This window comes from Ictidomys tridecemlineatus, chromosome 8 (assembly GCF_052094955.1).
Source record: "Ictidomys tridecemlineatus isolate mIctTri1 chromosome 8, mIctTri1.hap1, whole genome shotgun sequence".
In the NCBI taxonomy this organism is placed as follows: domain Eukaryota; kingdom Metazoa; phylum Chordata; class Mammalia; order Rodentia; family Sciuridae; genus Ictidomys; species Ictidomys tridecemlineatus.
Window position 1 is genome coordinate 52,935,595 of NC_135484.1, and position 18,347 is coordinate 52,953,941.

The 18,347-nt window shown below is 33.8% G+C and overlaps 1 protein-coding gene across 14 annotated transcripts in view; it reads left to right on the forward strand.

The window, feature by feature from the left end:
* The window catches only part of Cdk19 (cyclin dependent kinase 19), a 157,194-nt gene that overhangs the window by 2,781 nt on the left and 136,066 nt on the right, over positions 1 to 18,347 (forward strand). For 5 of the 14 annotated variants that reach the window (XM_078019497.1, XM_078019496.1, XM_078019499.1 and 2 more), the window contains one exon: positions 12,270 to 12,364. The exons of the other annotated variants lie outside the window; for them this stretch is intronic. The gene's annotated coding sequence lies outside the window, so the exon portion shown is untranslated. The remainder of the gene's footprint in view (positions 1 to 12,269; positions 12,365 to 18,347) is intronic. 14 annotated transcript variants of the gene reach the window in all.

Sequence of the window (18,347 nt, forward strand, 5' to 3'; positions counted from 1 at the left end):
AAGATTGTGAACCTTGAAACTAGATTTTTTTTTTTTTTTTTTTTTACCACCATTACAACCTGAAAGCATTAGTTCAATAAAAATCCTTCCCTTCTTTGGATCTAGGGTCTGGTTGAGATTTGTCACTTTATAGTAAATACCCACATCTTTTGTGGCTTAGTAGGAGGATTAGTTTTATGTTCCTTGACAATCAGCAATTTTCAAGAACAAAGTTTTTCTTGATGGTTCTAAACTGAGACACAGATTTACAAGGTAGAGCACTTGCCTAGCAAGTGTGAGGTACTGGGTTTGAGTCTCAGTACCACATATAAATAAATAAGTAAAGGTTTATCAACAACTAATACAATTTTTTTTTAAAAAGAACTTTACACTCTGATCATGGGAAATTACAGTTTAGCTCTTCCCAGATTTTATTTTTGTTTGCTCAGAAAAATATTGGTATTTTAGGAAGTTAAGAGAGGGTATGTTAAAAGTAGTGAAAAGTGTATGTTAAATCATTCAGGTGTATGTAATATATAACAAAGTCTTTAGAAAGAAAATTGGAAGAAATAACAAAAATCAGTAGAAAAGCCTCTGCCTATAGTTTATACTGCAGTTTACAAAACCTTAGAATGTTGTTTTCTTTGAAATAGGACTTTAATTTAGGCTATATTAAATTTTCAACAGACTGGAAATGTTAAGACAAAAATCTGAGTTCTCTTTAAAATTTTTTTTGTGGAGTGTCATGATGTTTCCACACATGTATATATTGTGTAATATTTAATTCAGGGTGAATATACCACCTCACATTTGTCATTTCTTTGTGGTAAAAACATTCAGAATCCTTTTTTGTAGCTTATTTGAAATACAGTACATTGTTCTCTATAGTTACCTTTTAATGTAATAAAACATCAGAATTTATTTCTTCTAGGAGTTTTTCACCTTTAATAAAAATGTTAGTTGTTTACTTTTTTGTTTTGAAGAGTCTTGGTGCCTTTTAAAAAAATCAGGCTTAAAAGTTGTTATCAATGCTGGATATTGAATCCACAGCCTTGCTTATGCTAAGAATGCACTTTACATTGAGCTACATAACAACCCAGCCTTGAAAGTTATTCTTGAAGAGAAACAAGTTCACAGAGTATTTCTAAACTTGTTAGTATGAGTATGAATTAATAAAATAGTTTCTCTTCATTAGTAAAAAGTCCCAGATAACAATTAGGGTTACAAATCTCAAGGCTATATTTCTCCAATTGGAAACATTTTTTATTTTGATTGATAAAAGGAATATTGTTAAGGTCCGATGTTACGAGGTTCAGAAAAACATGGCTCCATAGCAGAGTATTAACATCTGAAAACTGTTGTATCCAACAATGGCTGTTTAACTTCACAGACATTCAGTTAGTCTATTGAATCACAGCAATAAAAGAATGTTCCATTTTGGATCTGTTTTTGAAAGATGCATAGTAAATAAAAGTAAAATGGTTGACAGAGATATCCAGCAGTTCCAGTTTGGCCTTAGGGTTTCAAATGAGTAATTGGTGACTGGATACTTTAATGTGTTATGAAATCCTTTACAAATTTAGTAAGTACTTGTAGATACATATGGCAAATAATAGGTCCCATAGTATCTGTTTTGATGGGTATTTCACAATTGGTTTTAGTTAGAATAGATCATTTTATATGCATTTTTTATTGGTGATCTCCTGAAGGTTAAAAATATTTCAGTATGATCATAGCATATTAGGATTTGCAAGAGTTTTAGATAAGAGTTCAACTTCCTCTTTTTACAGAAGAGAGACCTGGAGCTTTGAGAAGTTAATTGTAATGCCATTGTCTCATAACAAAGATGAAACTAGTAATAAAGATCTCTGAGTTCTTGTGGTTTCCATTGTTTTTTCTCTTCCTAATATAGGAAGAAAGCTAAAAAAAGACTGTATTGCCACTAGTCTTGATAATTCTTATTGTACAAACTTTTTCCATGCAAAAATTATATCTATACCAAAAAATATGGAAAAGGGAAAATATCACATTAGAAGGGACATTTTATTTATTTTGGTGCTATTTTTATTGGTTCTTTTTATATTTAACATTAGGATTCATTTTTGACATAATTATAAAAACATGGAATTTAATTTGCTCTAATTCATTCCCCAGTACTTCTCTCTTCTCTCCTGTCTGCCCCCCTTCCTAAATGGTACATTTTATAAAAGAAGTGCAAGAGGCAGATCACTTGCCTACCTTGTGCAAGCCCCTGCGTTTAATCCCTAGCCCTGCCAGAAAGAGAGTGTATAGGTCAACAGATTCTATTACGTGTAGCTGTTTCTCTTCATCGTCACTGTCACTAATTTTGACCATTCTTGGTCTCTGCCTTTAAATCTTTCCTTACCATAGTCCACGATCCAAGTTGCTGCCAGTGTCACTTTCCTGCAAAATAAAATTAGTCGTATCTCTTTTCGGAAAATTGTACATTTCCTATAGTTTATATTATTCAGTCTTAATAGTTTGGCTTCTAAAGACATTTGCATTCATATCTGAAAGTGCAGTGCTTTTATACTTACTGTGAATGCGTCCAAACCATATGCTTCTGTAGTGTATAATTGCTCATATTTTCTATCTTCTTTCGTGTTTAATTTTCTTTGTTCCATTCAAACTAGAATGGTATTGCTGTACCATTCCTCGTTTTCCATTTCCCTTATCCTCACAAACTTGGCAAACTCCTGCTCATACTTCAGTACCCAACTGAAATAGCTTTTCTTCTAGAGCCTTCCTTATTCATTTAGTGTATTTCTTAGATATGCTTCTATCCCTCTGTATTCTTATGTATGTAATGTTACAATAATGACATTAATATCTTTCATGAATGATTAACTCATTTTTCTGTCTCCAGTGCTTTCTACAGGACTGGCCATCTATCAGAAATTATATCAGAAATTATATGGAATATAATTAAAATATGTCCTAAACTAGTAAGCATGCTTCACTGATCTTAAAAGCCAACCAAAATTATTTTTAAAAATAGTCTATTTTCTTAAAAAGCAATATTTTTAGTAGTAGTTTTGAGAGCTTGAAATATGGTTGTGTTACATGAGATAAGTGGTTAAATGTATTTGTATAGCACTAACTAGGCCTAAGGTGTTTTTTCTAAGAAATTATATGGTGCTTTTCAAGAAAGTTTCTTTTAATGGATATTGATGAGGAAAATAGGTAAATTATTTATTTATTATTATTTTTTTTAGTTGTAGATGGACACAGTACCTTTATTTTATTTGTTTATTTTTATGTGGTGCCAGGGATCGAACCCAGTGCCTCATGTATGCTCTGCAAGCACTCTACCACCAAGCCACAACCCTGTCCCTTTTTTTTTAGTTTCAGGTAACACAATATCTTTATTTTTATGTGGTACCGAGGATTGAACCCAGAGCCTCATGCATGCTAGGCAAGCACTCTAGCACTGAGCCACAACCCTAGCACCTGGCCCTCTTTTTTAAAAATATTGAATATTTTTTTCTCTTTAGGTCAGCTCTTTTAGAATTCCTAGGTTTTAGTAATATGGCTCTTTGCTTTTATTTATTTAAAAAATATTTTATTTTAGTTGTAGTTGGACACAATACCTTTATTTTATTTTTATATGGTACTGAGGATCGAACCCAGGGCCTCACACATGCTAGATGAACAGTCTACTGCTGAGCCACAACTCCAGTCCAGGCTCTTTGCTTTTAGATTTTATTAATCTGTCTCTGTGCTTTTAATAGATATTTTGCAGAAATGCTTAGAAAATGTGAGCATTCAAATATGTTTTAGGAAAAAAACTTGATAAGGAATTTATGATAAAAATGGTATCTTTAGCACTTAATAAATGAAGTAGACACTGGTTTCTATTTAGTTTGTCATCTTTGCAATGTAAACTTTCCAAATCTATTTTTTAAAAACATTTATTTATTTATTTTTGCATTATGATTCTTAATACACCATTATATCATAATTTATCATATCTCTGATTATATATAAGGTATGTTGACACCAAATTCACATCTTCATACATGTATTTTGTATAGTGATGAGGGTCTCTTTTCACCATTCATGCTTTCCCCTTCTCCTTCTCTTTCCCTCCCACCCCTGTTCCCTATCTAGAGATAATCTTCCTCCCTTGCTCTCCCTCCCAACCCCATTTTGAGTCACCTCCCTTATATCAGAGAAGACATTTGGCATTTGTTTTTTTGGGATTGGCTAACTTCATTTAGCATAATCTTCTCTAATGCCATCCATTTCCCTGCAAATGCCATGATCTTATTCTTTTTTATTGCTGAGTAATATTCCATTGTGTATAAATGCCACATTTTTTTTAATCCATTCATCCACTAAAGGACATCTAGGTTGGCTCCACAGTTTAGCTATTGTGAATTGTGCTGCTATAAACATTGATGTGGCTGTGTCTCTGTAATATGCTGTTTTTAGGTCCTTTGGGTGTAGTCCGAGAAGAGGAATAGCTGGGTCAAATGGTTGTTCCGTTCCCAGCTTTCCAAGGAATCTCCATACTGCTTTCCAAATTGGCTGCACCAAATCCAAATCTTTTTTTTTTTTTTTAAATTAGATTTATTTTCTTTTAGCTTTCCGCAGACACAACATTTTTGTTTGTATGTGGTGCTGAGGATTGAACCCGGGCCGCACGCATACCAGGCAAGCGCACTACTGCTTGAGCCATATCCCCAGCCCTCCAAATCTATTTTGGAGGCCTAAGGAATTTGTTTTTTTTTCCAGAAAATTTTGAGGTGGCTGTGGTGGCGCATGCCTGTAATCCCAGTGGCTCAGAAGGCTGAGATAGGAGAAAAGTGAGGCACTAAGCAACTCATTGAGACCCTGTCTCTAAATAAAATACAAAAACAGGCTGGTAATGTGGCTCAGTGGTTGAGTGCCCCTGAATTCAGTCCCTGGTACCAAAACAACAACAACAACAACAACAAACCAAAGATCAAAAACAAAAAACGAAGCCAGCCTCAGCAATTTTTTGAGACCCTCTCTCAAAATAAAGAATATAAAGATATAAAGGGCTGGGGATATGGCTTAGTGGTTGAGTGCCTGGGTTCAATCCCTAGTACCAGGAAAAACAAAACAAAAACAAGTTTTCTTTTGATTGTTAGAAGCAGTATGGAGCAAACTTTCTGTACAAAGGGCAGATAGTAAATATTTTAGGCTTTGTGGGTCATACTGTCTCCGCATTTAATTCAGAATTGAGCCTGAAATAGCTATAAACCAATATGTGATGAATAACTAATTTGCAAAGAATCAAAGATATTTGATTACTTTTTTGAAAAAGTTTTTGTAAAATAAAGTGTGTGTACTTAGTTAAGTAATACATGCAAGTGCCTGAAAAGATACACAGTGTAACAAGTCTTCCCTTTCCAAGCCACTCTTCCCTTTCTAGAGGCAGCAATGTTTGGTTGACCTCTAAAAAGGATTTTCTGGTGTATCAAATATGGCAAATGCTAGAATACTGTACATATCTCTTTTAAGTGTAACTTGAAGATCATTACATATTTTATGTATGGAGATACCTTGTTCCTCTTAGTTTTATTGCATTCCATTTTATTGACTTGGTGATTTATTTAACAATCCTGCATGATAGACATTTAGGCTCTTTTCAGTCTTTTGGCAATGATAATACTGCAATGAATATCTTAGTGTAGTATTTTGTGCATATTAATATATCTATAAGTTAAATTCATAGAAATTGTTTACCTTTGGAAGTAATGAATTGAAATTAATTGCTAATATGGCAGTGTACAAGATATAAATCCTCAAATACTAGAGATGAGGGGGATAGCTGAGAATAAGGAAAAGAAATGTTAAGACTTTAAAAATAATAAATGGAGAGTTGTAAATAATTTGTTTGCTATAGGAAGTGCAAGTTACTTTCCCTTGTTATTGTTCAGCAGCATGGGAAAAGCAAGCCTCTGAATTTTGGATAGAGTAGGTTTTTAAATACAATGGATACCAATGTTGATGAATTTAGTATTTTTACTTTTGTGTAATATATTTTGAGGTTGATATGCTAAATAAATAAGATGTGATGTTAAATTGTGAGTTTGCTGTGGCAAATGCTGTGACAAAAGTATAGTGAGGGTTAGACATCAGTATAGAAGATTTTAAAACAGTATATTACACTTTCAGATTTTCTTGGTGGTAAACTTTTAGGAGTATTTGGTTTTTAATAAACTCATGTATTTTAAAAGATATATTTGATTGTTATCTTGTTATGTGACTGCATGATATTAATACTACTTTAGGATTTTAAAAGGGATAAGAAATGTTTTAATGTTTTGAATAATATGGCCATTTTTAAAAAAATAGTGTTTTAGATCTACAACCATAAGGAAGTAGCTGACAAAGCTATTTAAGGATTTTTGTCCATTTATAAATAGCTTATAGTCCAACACTTCCTGTAATAGCTGTTTTGAGTGGGCACTGTGCAAGATAAAAGAGAGTCTCAAGAGAGATGACAGGATGTAATTCAGGATACAAGTGTGCAGCAGTAGGTTTTTTATTGAGGGTTTGAATTCTTATCCAGAAGTGAGTGATGGGTGAAAGAGAAAGAAAAACCTTTAAAGCCTTCCAAAAACTGGTGTCCATATGAAATATCTTTTTTTTTTTACTTTTAAAATATTTTTTTAGTTGTAGATGGACACAATACCTTTTATTTTATTTATTTATTTTTATGTGATGCTAAGGATTGAACCTGGGGTCTCGAACAAGCTAGGCGAGTACTTTATCACTGAGCTACCAGCCTAGCCCCTATATGAAATACCTTTAATTAAAAAAAATTTTTTTTTGCAGTGTTGGGAATCAAACAAATGCAATGAGTCTTGTAAAGGAAAAATGTACCATCACAGAGATTTTAAACCTGTTGTTTTTGTGTATTTTCTATTTGAAAACATTATTTAAGGGCCCAGGATATAGCTCAGTTCTAGAGCTGTTTGCCTAGCCTAAGACCCTGTGTTCTATCCCCAACACCTGCAAAAAAGGCTGGGGGTGGGGGGATTAACACCACCAAAGGGGAAGGGATAAAGAAAACTAACCTTTGTGAAAAGCAACTGCAATTGCTTATCAACTTTACTGGTGACCTTATTTGACAGTATTAATGAAAATAACTTTCCTACAGAAGGGCATAACTAACCACTTGGAAAGTAAAAGTTTTACATTAGTTTTCCAGCAACCATGGACTTACATTTCTGTCCAAATGTAGCTATCTATAAATACCTGCAGCAGTTTGCCAGATTGGGTTTTGATTTGTGGTAACAGAATAAAAAGTGAACTGAACCACTTGGTAATTAAATCTATTCCCTAACCACGTTCAGCTTAGTAACTGAGATCAACCACAACAAAACCTCATTGAAATAATGTGTGTGTGTGTGTGTGTGTGTGTGTGTGTGTGTGTGTTTGGTGCTGGATATTAAACCCAGGGCTTCATGCATAGTGGGCAAGGGCTCTACCATTGAGTTACACCACAAGCCTAAACTTAAAAAAAAAAAAAAAAAGTAACAGGAGTATATTATGTTATATATAATGATAAAAGTATAGCAAATAAACAAGTAACTGTCATTATGATAAAATATATACTACATGTAATTTGTATGTGCTCTACTTTTATATGACAGCACAGTAAGTTATTTACATCAGCATTGCCATAAATTTGAGCAATTTGTTGTGCTTTCTGTGATGTCGCTAGGCAGTAGGAAGTTTTCAGCTCTATTATAATCTTATGGGACCACTAATACATATGGTCTATCATTTATTGAAATGTCATACAGCACATGACTAGTTTGATCTTGTGTAGCTTATAAAATGAGAATTGTGCTGGGTGCAGTGGTGCATGCCTATAATCCCAATGGCTCCAGAGGCTGAGGCAGGAGGATGGTGAGTTCAAAGCCAGCCTCAGTAATTTAGTGAGGCCCTAAGCAATTTATTTATGTTTAAATAAAATATAAAAAAAGACTGGGGATGTGGCTCAGTGGCTAAGCACTCCTGGATTAAAAAAAAAAATGTTGGGTGCACACTCATAATCCCAGCTACAGGGGAGGCTGAGGCAGAGGATCCCAAGTTCAAGGCCAGCTGGGCAATTAAGCAAACCCTGACTAAAACGTAATAAGGGTTAGAGATATGGTTCAGTGATAGAATACCCCTGGTTTTAATCCCCAGTGCCACAAAAACAAAAACTCTCCAAACCCAGAAGTTTATTAACTTTAGTTTCTCCATAATTTGCTGATCTTTGTAGTGTATTTGTATTAAAGTGGAAATATTTTATTTTCATGCTACTTTACGCATGTTAAAAAGCTTCAACACTATAATTGTACTTACAATGCAAAGTAAAAGCCTTTTTTCTTACTTTCTATGCCCAAGCTTTCTTTACTTATCAGAGATAATCAGTGTTAATCATGTGAGTTTTAAGTTTTATTGGGCCTTACATTTTTTTGAGTAATGCTGGGGATTAAACCCAGAGCTTTGTGCACGGCAGGCAGGTGCTTCATCACTGAGCTACAGCACAAGCCCTTAACACTAACTTTAATTGATATCCTTTTAATTCTGTGTGTGTGTGTGTGTGTGTGTGTGTGTGTGTGTGTGTGTGTGTGTGTAGTGTTGGGGGATTGAAGCCAGGGCCTTGTTCTAGCATTGAGCTATATCCTCAGCTCGAATTCTTTTTGTTGGTTTATCAACTTTAGATAGTTTCTTTTGATTTTCCATTAGAAAAATTGAGCAGTTTTGTGAAATCTCACTGTGTCTTATTTTCCTTTTTCCCATCCTAACCTTCAAATTGATTATTTTTATATTTATTTTTTTTTTCTGGTAAAACTTTTATGACTTTGAGATATAAACTTAAATTTCTTTTTCTTAATATTATCTCTGTTCTTCTGAAAATGAAGCTTAAAGTATACATCTTTCCTATTCTTTGTCTCTGTCTGCCAATTTTAATATAAATTTGGGGGATAGCTCAGTGGTAGGTTGCATGCTTAGGATACTCAAGACCCTAGGTTCAACTAACTCCCACCAAAAGAATTTTTATAGTATCCTGGTTTATTCAGTGGTTTTTGTCCATGAGTTGATTCTAAAAGATGAACATTGGAAACCATTCACCAACATTAAAATATTATGATTTTTTTAACTGAAGTGAGTTAATTTTTTGAAGCCTATGGAGTAAGAAATGTAATCTTGAGTATTAAATAAGTGCTGCTTGAAACAATGGCCTAGATATTAAGGCCTAATGAATGACCTTAATTTTTTTTGTTCTTTCCCTATTTTTGCTATTAGTTTTTAGTTTAATATTATTTTGCTTCTAGTATTAAACTAATACAAAAAAGTACATGTATAATGACATAATTGATGTGAACATACTTTATATACAGAGATATGAAAAATTGTGCTCTATATGTGTAATAAGGATTGTAATGCATTCCACTGTTGTTGTGTATTTTAAAAAATAATAAAATCAATACACAATCTGTCAAAAAATCATGTATGCAAAAATAAAAACAGTTATCTCTGGGAAAAAATAAACTTTGTTATTAGTTTTTTTTATATTCCATCCCATTTGTGATTTTTCTTTGATAATTTTTTTGGGGGTGGGTATTGGGGATGTTTTTTAAAGTAGCTTTTCCATGTAAGAACTGTGGATTCAGAGTTCTTGGCTGCCTTCATCCCTGAACTGGCAGATTGCACCCAGGGGCACTTCACTACTACATCCTCTTCCTTTTTATTTTTTATTTTTGAGATGGGGTCTCCCTAAGTTGCTCAGGCTGGCCTTGAACTTGCAATCCTCCTGTCTCAGCTTCCTGAGTTTCTGGGATTATAGGCATGTGCTACTGTGCCTGACTATTTTCGGAGTTCTTATGTACCTAATAATGTATTTTGTCCTCATACTTGGTTGATAGTTTGGTTGTATTTGGAATTATTAGTAAGAATTATTATTAATTAGAGTTACTAATATTAATAATTTTTATTTGAACCCTAATCTATTGCTTTGTGTTTTCTAGAATTTCTTAGATTTCTTTATTTGAAAATTTTTTTTCCCTTCTAGATTTTTTATTTTATCTGCATTCTAAGATTTCACAAGAGCATGTCCAGAAGATGTAGGTCTTTAAGTTAATCTGGCTTTGTTTCCTGTGTCTTTTTTTTTTTAAGAGAGAGAGAGAGAGAAAGAGAAAGAGAGAGAGAGAAAGAATGAATTTTTTTATTTTTTATTTTTTGGCGTACACAACATCTTTGTATGTGGTGCTGAGGATCGAACTAGCCGCTCGCATGCCAGGCGAGCATACTACCGCTTGAGCCACATCCCCAGCCCCTGTTTCCTGTGTCTTTTTTAAAAAATATTTTTAGTTGTAGTTGGACACAGTATCTTTATTTAATTTATTTATTTACTTAATGTGGTGTTGAGAATTGAACCCAGTGCCTCACACACACACTAGGCAAGCACTCTCCCCCTGAGCCACAATCCCAGCCCTGTCTCCTCTGTCTTTATTTATTTATTTATTTATTTATTTTAAATATTTTTAAAAAATATTTATTTTTTAGTTCTCGGCGGACACAACATCTTTGTTTTGTATGTGGTGCTGAGGATCGAACCCAGGCCGCACGCATGCCAGGCACGCGGCGCTACCGCTTGAGCCACATCCCCAGCCCCCATCCTCTGTCTTTAATGCATTATTTTTTCATTTGAATCCATAGCCTTTGTATATTAATTTGAACTTCAGAGGTTAGAAAATGGTATTCAGTAGCTTCAGTCTCTCTCTTACCTCATCTTCTACTCCTTTACTCCCCTAATTCCAATCCTTTTAACTCCTCAGGGATCTTTTGCTGGGTCCTTTCTTTCATCTTTAGTTTTGGGAAATTTTTATTTCCTATTATTTATTTAATTATTTCCTCTTGTAAATGCTCATCTTTTCTTCTTAAGGTATGCCTGTTAACAAATAACTCTCTTCCTTGTCAATTTCATTCTCAATATTTCTCAACTCCCTTAGCCCCTTTACATTCTGGGGGGGTTCCCTTATTTAATATTAATTTTCTGGGTTACCAATTTGGTTTTCAGTGGAGGTAGTGATTGATTGATTGATTGATTGATTGATTTAGTATGACCTGAATTCAGGAGTCTGCCTGAATTTAGCAGTGTATTGGTTTAATAACATAAGTAAATTTCCTATTAATATTTAGATTGTTTCTAGTGTTTTGTCATTATAAATAATTATTAAGTAAATTTTGTATTCACTGTAGGTTGTTTTTAACTTTTCCTTAGTAATTTTTAAAAATCCAGAGTGCTAGACCAAGATAATGGAAACATTTTTACTTATTTTACTATGTGTATATTTTCTATTTTAAAATAATAAAACATTCTGTTGTGTATGTGTAACTTTTATTTTTAGAAGAAAAGCACAAAAGTTTCTTTCAAGCTTGTGTGCCTGTAGTCCAAGCCGCTTGGGAGACTAAGGCAGGAGGAGTGAGGCCAGCTTAGGCAACATAGAGACCCCCATCTAAAAAAATGAAATCATTGAATAAATATCATTTTTAAAAATTGTTTAATTTAGTGAGTTTTAATACATTTGCAGTGTTGTGCACCTATTACCACTATTTAGTTGTAGAACATGTGCATCACCTCCAAACTAAACCCTAAATTTACAGGGTTACTATTCTGTTTCCCCTCCTTCCCTCCAGGATCTGGCAACCTCTCTCCTTTCTGTGTGTTTGCCTTTTCTGGGTATTTCATATGAGTGGAATCACACATAGGCATTCTGTGACTGGTTTATTTAAACTAGTATAATTTCATTCCTTTTTATGATTGAATAACATTCCATTGTATAGCTTTTTCACATTTTGTTTATGTGTGTATCTACTGATGAACATTTGTGTTCCTTCAGTTTTTTGGCTCTTGTGATAATGCTTCAGTGAACACCTATGTTCATGTTTTTGTTTGAACATATGTTTTCATCTGTTTTGTGTATATACCTAGGAAGTGAAAATACTGAGTCATATGGTAATTCCATATTTAACTTTTTGAGGAACTAACAAAATATTTTCTATAATGGCTGCTCTATTTTCTATTCCCACCTACAGTATGTGTTCCAGTTCTCCACATCTTTCCTAACAATTGTTATTTGCTTTCTTTTTTAAAATCATAGCTATTCTGGTGGAAGTGTGTGTGTGGGGGGGGGGTTGGGGGGGAAGGGTTGGGTGGGGGGGTGGATTGAACCCAGGCGTGCATAACAACTGAGCAACATCACCAGCCCTTTTTTTGTGTGTGTTTTATTTAGAGACATTGAGTTGCTTAGGGCATCACTAAGTTGCTGGGGCTGGCTTTGAACTCTCCATCCTTCTGCCTCAGCCTCCCGAGCTGCTGGGATTACAGGTGTGTGCCACTGTTGGAAATGGTGTACTTGTTGTGGTTTTCATTTGTGTTTTTTCTATTGGTATTGAAAATATTGGTATTGCTTTTTCTATTGTGTTTTTTAAGTTGAATTATCTTTTTGTTAATATTTCAAAACAAATTTTTTACTATAAAAGTAGTATTATAAAAAGATTATTCTCTTTGGTATATAATGCTTTTCTCACTTAACCTCAGCACTGAGGTTTCCTAGGGCACCACAGTATATTCACATGGGGTACTATCAACATTTTGGATTTTTTGAGAGAAATGGAGAATCTGTAAGAACTACTCATTTGAAGTAGTTTACAGCTTTGATATTAGGTTGTGCTTCTTTTCTTTTGATGATGTCATTTTTTTAGAACCTGAATTTTTAAGATTGCTGTGATAAAAATTAAGTAATGTGCAAAACTAATGTGAAGTTGGAAACGACAGTGGCAATGTTATTTGATTCTAAGATTTTAGAAACTGTGCATCCCCTTGAGCAATTATGGTTATTTAAGAGTGAAACAAAAATATCATGTCTTATTTTGGTTTATGTGTATTTTATTTTTAAATGATTGTTGCTTGGATATACATTCTTAAATTGCCTTATTAATACATGGAGTTATTATGTATTTTTTTGACTAGGGTGCTGTGAACAAATCACTAAGATCCTAAGGGTACCATGACTGAGTTTGAGATCCTCTGACCTTAAATAGAGTTAATGTTTATCCTTATTATTAAATTTTCCTTCAAAAGCTTGATATTCAATGGCTGTCTGTGTCTTCTGTGATACGGATATGTAGTACTTAATACTTTCTACTTGTTGGTCATTTAAAGTTTTTTTGTAGTATTTTGATTATATTTAGCATTATATATAGTTATATTTAATAGATGTTCTTGTCTCTACATCTTGGTCCATATGTCTGATTCTAATAATTGTCTTATAAATTGATTTATGATGTCAAAGAGTGTTAGTTGTTTTAAGGCTCCTTGTATATATTTTCTAATTTCATTTATAGTTTCATTCCCATCCACTAACAAAATATATAAAAGTGGCTCTTATCTCAGTTCTTTATCACAGTTGATACATGAAATAGCTTCTGTTTCCCTCAGATAGGAATTACAACTGTTGTCTCTATGCTTTCCCTAAAGCTGAGCTAAAGATATGACCAGCCTTACAATTTACATCTCTCTTTAGCTCCTAGGGACAGTACTTCATGGTATAGATACCTCTCCCAAACATGCTTTACCAGTTTTATAGTTGGCAAATAGTTTTTTGATATATACTTATGTAATCGTTTCATCTATGTTTTTGATTTTATGTTAAAGATATGTTCAGAAATATAATTAGTCAGGAAGTTTTCTAGTGATAAATGACATCCCGAGTTATATTTTGATGTAGAAATTGTTAACAGCATTTAAAATAATTGCAAATTTACTGGAAAACAGAGTTAATCTAGCTGTCCTTTTAAAACCTGGAAAAAACACACACTAAGTTGCTTATAGTATGTGGACTTGTCATTTGGCTTCATGCAATAGAAAAACTGATCAAGATCTTAAATAAGAGAGATAATGCTGGACTGGTATAGTCACTCAAAGATATTACCAGGTGTCTACCTCTCTCCCTCCATCCTGTGGTTTTTGAATTCATGATCCCAAATGATTGTTGCACCTCCATGTATTGCTTCTACATTCTGGGCAGGAAGAAGGGGGAAGAGGCAAAGGGGACTGTGCCTTCTCTCCGTCGGAAGGCAAGGAAAAAACCAATTTTGAATGACTTTTAGAAAAGCTAGTTAATAATAGTCTCAACCACGATGTGAAACAAAGGGTTTCAATAAAGGTGGGAAAGGAGAAAAAGCTTTTCAAGTTAATTTTAAGCAATTAAAACCCAAGTACTGCTGAGCAGGTGCTACCTGCCCACAATCCCAGCAGCTTAGGAGGCTGAGCCAGGAAGATCCCGAGGTCAAAGCTGGCCATAGCAAAAATGAGATGCTTAGCAGCTCAGTGAGACCTGTCACTAAATAAAATATAAAATAGGGCCAGGGGGCTGGGGATGTGGCTCAAGTGGTAGCGCGCTCGCCTGGCATGCGTGCGGCCCCGGTTCGATCCTCAGCACCACATACCAACAAAGATGTTGTGTCCGCCGAGAACTAAAAAATAAATATTAAAAAAAAATTCTCTCTCTCTCTCTCTCTCCCCTCTCTCACTCTCTCTTTAAAAAAAAAAAAAAATAGGGCCAGGGATGTGGCTCAGTGGTCGAGTGCTCCTGAGTTCAATCCTTGCTTCTCAATTTAAACCAACCAACCAACCAAGTGCTTAATGATAAGTACAATTATGAACTGTCACTGTCTCTCTCACTGTGTAAAGACTTTCTATAATTAAATACACTGTTGACTTTCTTCATGTCTATATAAACATAAAAATTTAAAATGTAGGTGGATATAGAGAGTAGAACTTAGTGATGTTAAATTCTATGTGTAACCTTCACTCTAGGCCAGCTAAGGTTCTTTGTTTAGTTTATTGCTGTCATAAACTCAGTACTCTTATCACAAAGACATTTTCCACCGCAGCACTTTAATTTATACCCAAAAGGATTTTCTTTATTAATTTTATTTAATAAATATTATTTAATAAATAATACAATAAAATTTATTAACTAATAAAATCAATAAAATTTTAATTAATTAATTTTATTGATTTTATTTTTTAAATACACTACAGCAGAATGCGTTACAATTCTTATTACACATATACAGCACAATTTTTCATATATCTGTTTGTATATAAAGTATGTTCACACCAATTCATGTCTTCATACATGTACTTTGGATAGTGATGTCTATCACATTCCACCATCATTTCTAAGCTCCTGCCCCCTCCCTTCCCCTCCCACCCCTTTGCCCTATCTAGAGTTTGTCTATTCCTATGGAATATTACTCAGCAATAAAAGTGAATAAAGTCATGGCATTTGCAGGTAAATGGATGGCGCTGGAGAAAATAATGCTAAGTGAAAATATTTTTAATATTTATTTATTTAATAAAATCCTTTTGGGTATAAATTATTTAAATAAAGTTTTTCCCTTCTTAAATATTTTTCTTAGAGATGATTTTTTGAGTCTCCACAAATATGCAAACAAATGAAAAGCAAATTGTGGTGAAAGAAAACCTTGCATTTTGAAACTCATATTTCAGATCTGGATTACTAAATACTTTCTAGTTATAGGACTTTGTTAGTTAAGTAATCTCTCTAAAATTTGTGTTTTGATAAATTACTGTCCCACATGATTGCTGTGAGGAGTATTTATACAATAATGTATAAAAGTCCTCAGCAGAGTATTGGCTTATTTATTCATATATGTGTGTGTATACGTGTATATATGCACATATATGACACATGTTAATAATGTGTTAATACATGATTAATTTGCTTGATGATAAAAGCAAATAGACTAGTTTTGAGTGACAATTATATTCACCTTAGTTATGAGAACTAGGATTAACCTGGTTAGATTCAGCAGAATTTTATCTATATCCCTAACTAAAAGTTGGTTTGTTGGTGGAGCATTTATCTTACATCTTATAAATAAAGAAAAAAGAATGAGAAAGACCTTTTTTCCTAAAATTTTTTCTTATTAAAAATGTGTTTAGGGGGCTGGGGGTGTGGCTCAAGCAGTAGCTCACATGGCATGCATGCGGCGCTGGGTTCGACCTCAGCACCACATACAAATAAAGATGTTGTATCCACCGAAAACTAAAAATAAATATTAAATTCTCTCTCTCTCTCTCTCTCTCTCTCTCTCTCTCTCTCTCTCTCTCTCTCTCTCTCAAAAAAAAATGTGTTTAGGGCTGGGGCTGTAGCTCCATAGTAGAGCACTTGCCTCGCATGTGTGAGGCACTGGGTTCAATCCTCAGCACCACGTAAAAAGATATTGTGTCCATTTACAATTAAAAAATGTGTTTAAGAAAATTTAACTCCAGGAGTGGTGATGCACACCTGTAATTTTAGTGGCTTGGGAGGCTGAGGCAGGAGGATTGCAAATTCAAAGTCAGCCTCAGAAATTTAGGGTGATCCTGTCTCAAAATATAAAAGAAAGGGCTGGGGATGTGGCTTAGTGGTTAAGTGCCCCAGGGTTCAATCCCTGGTACCAAAAAGAAAAAAAGAAGTAAAGTTGGGGTGTGGTATAGCCTTTGCCTATGCATAAGGTTCTGGGTTTGAGCTATAGCACCAGGGATGGTGGGGTTGAGGGGGTGGAGGGAAGAGTGGTTATCAATGATCATTATGAATTGTGTAGTTTTTATCTTTCTGCATTTTTTTCTGAATGCATTTTTATTTTCTCCAAAATGTGATCATATTCTGTGTGAATTTTGGTAACCTGTATTTTCTATTTCACAATAAATAATGGACATGTTTTTCCATTTTATTAAACTTATCCAGCAGTGCTTTTCTTTTTCTTTTCCTCTAGAAATCCATACCTTTCATATGTATAACCCTTCCAACAATAATGACATTAATTATTGTCAGTTATTCTTGAAGGTATACAGAAAGTTTGCTTTTCTTTCTTTGTCCAGAAAATCACTGTTCAAGTTTTTTTTTTACATTTTTAATGACTACATTTTATGTACATGCACTGTTATTTTTCAGCCATTTTGCTGATTGTTGCTTAAATTGTTGGTAACTTTTTATTATTGTAAACAGTACTGTGATCAGCAGATATTTAGTTAAAAACCTTGTTTTTTAAAGTGAAGATACTTTGCTAGAAAAGAGTACATAAATAAAAATATACTTAATATAGATCATGTTTAGGAAACCTGAAAATGAGTCAGTATACCAGTATATTTTAGTTTTACTATATTGATCTCTTGTGCTAGGTTTTAGGAATCTACATAGTTTAATTAAAAACTTTAAAGTCTACTAAAATGTACTTTTTTATGAGCGTCCCAGTTTCTCTACACACTTGCTAACACTTGGTATTGTCTTTTAAATTTTCATCATACTAGTGGGTATAAAGTGGTATCTCATTGTGGTTCTGATTTGCCTTTCTATAATAATCAATGATATTGGACCTCATTCCATGTGCTTATTGGTCATGTGTGTATATTCTTTGGAGAACTGTCTACTGAAACTGCTAATTTTTTTTAAAAGGATTTTTTTTTATTGTTGAGTTGTAAAAGTTGTTTGTGTGTTCTAGATACTAGGACCTAAAGATCTATGATTTGCAAATATCTTTGTGGATTGCCTTTTTAGTTTATTGAATGGTGTTTGAAGCACAAATGTTTTAAATTTTGAAGAAGTCCAATTTATTGCTCGCTCTCGTGCACGAGTTTCTCTCTCTCTCTCTCTCTCTCTCTCTCTCTCTCTCTCTCTCTCTGTCTTTTTCCCCTTTTGTGGCATGTGCTTAGAAATTACTGATTGATCTAAGGTTGCAAAGATTTATTCCTTTGTTTCCTGCTTAAAAGTTTTGTAACTTTAGCTTTTATATTTAGTTCTGGTAGTGTTTTTTGTTTTTGCTTTTTAAGTGAAGGGCATGCTTCAGGGTTCTAGCCTTTAAAACTGTTTTAAATGCTGGATGAAGTGATGCATATCTGTAACCCCAGATATGAAGAGGCTGAGGCAGGAGGATTAGAAGTTCCAGGCCAAACTGGACAATTTAGTGAGACTGTGGCTCAAAATAAAATGAAAGGAACTAGGTGGTATAGCTCAGTGGTAGAGTGCTTGCCTAGCAGGTGTGTGCCCCTACTGCAGAAAACAACTGGTTAACCAACCAAACCAAACCAGATTCAACTGTTTAGTGTATTTGGCTAAGTAGACAGTAGATAACTAGCAATACCTCATTTATCTGACAATTAATGAATTACCCTGTGGAGAAATTAGGGCTGTAGGGATAAAGACATAATTCTTTTCCTTACAATGTAGAGAGTCAATCAAGCAGATAACAATACAAATATATTCCATTATATACAATGCTGTAGAAGTGAGCCACAC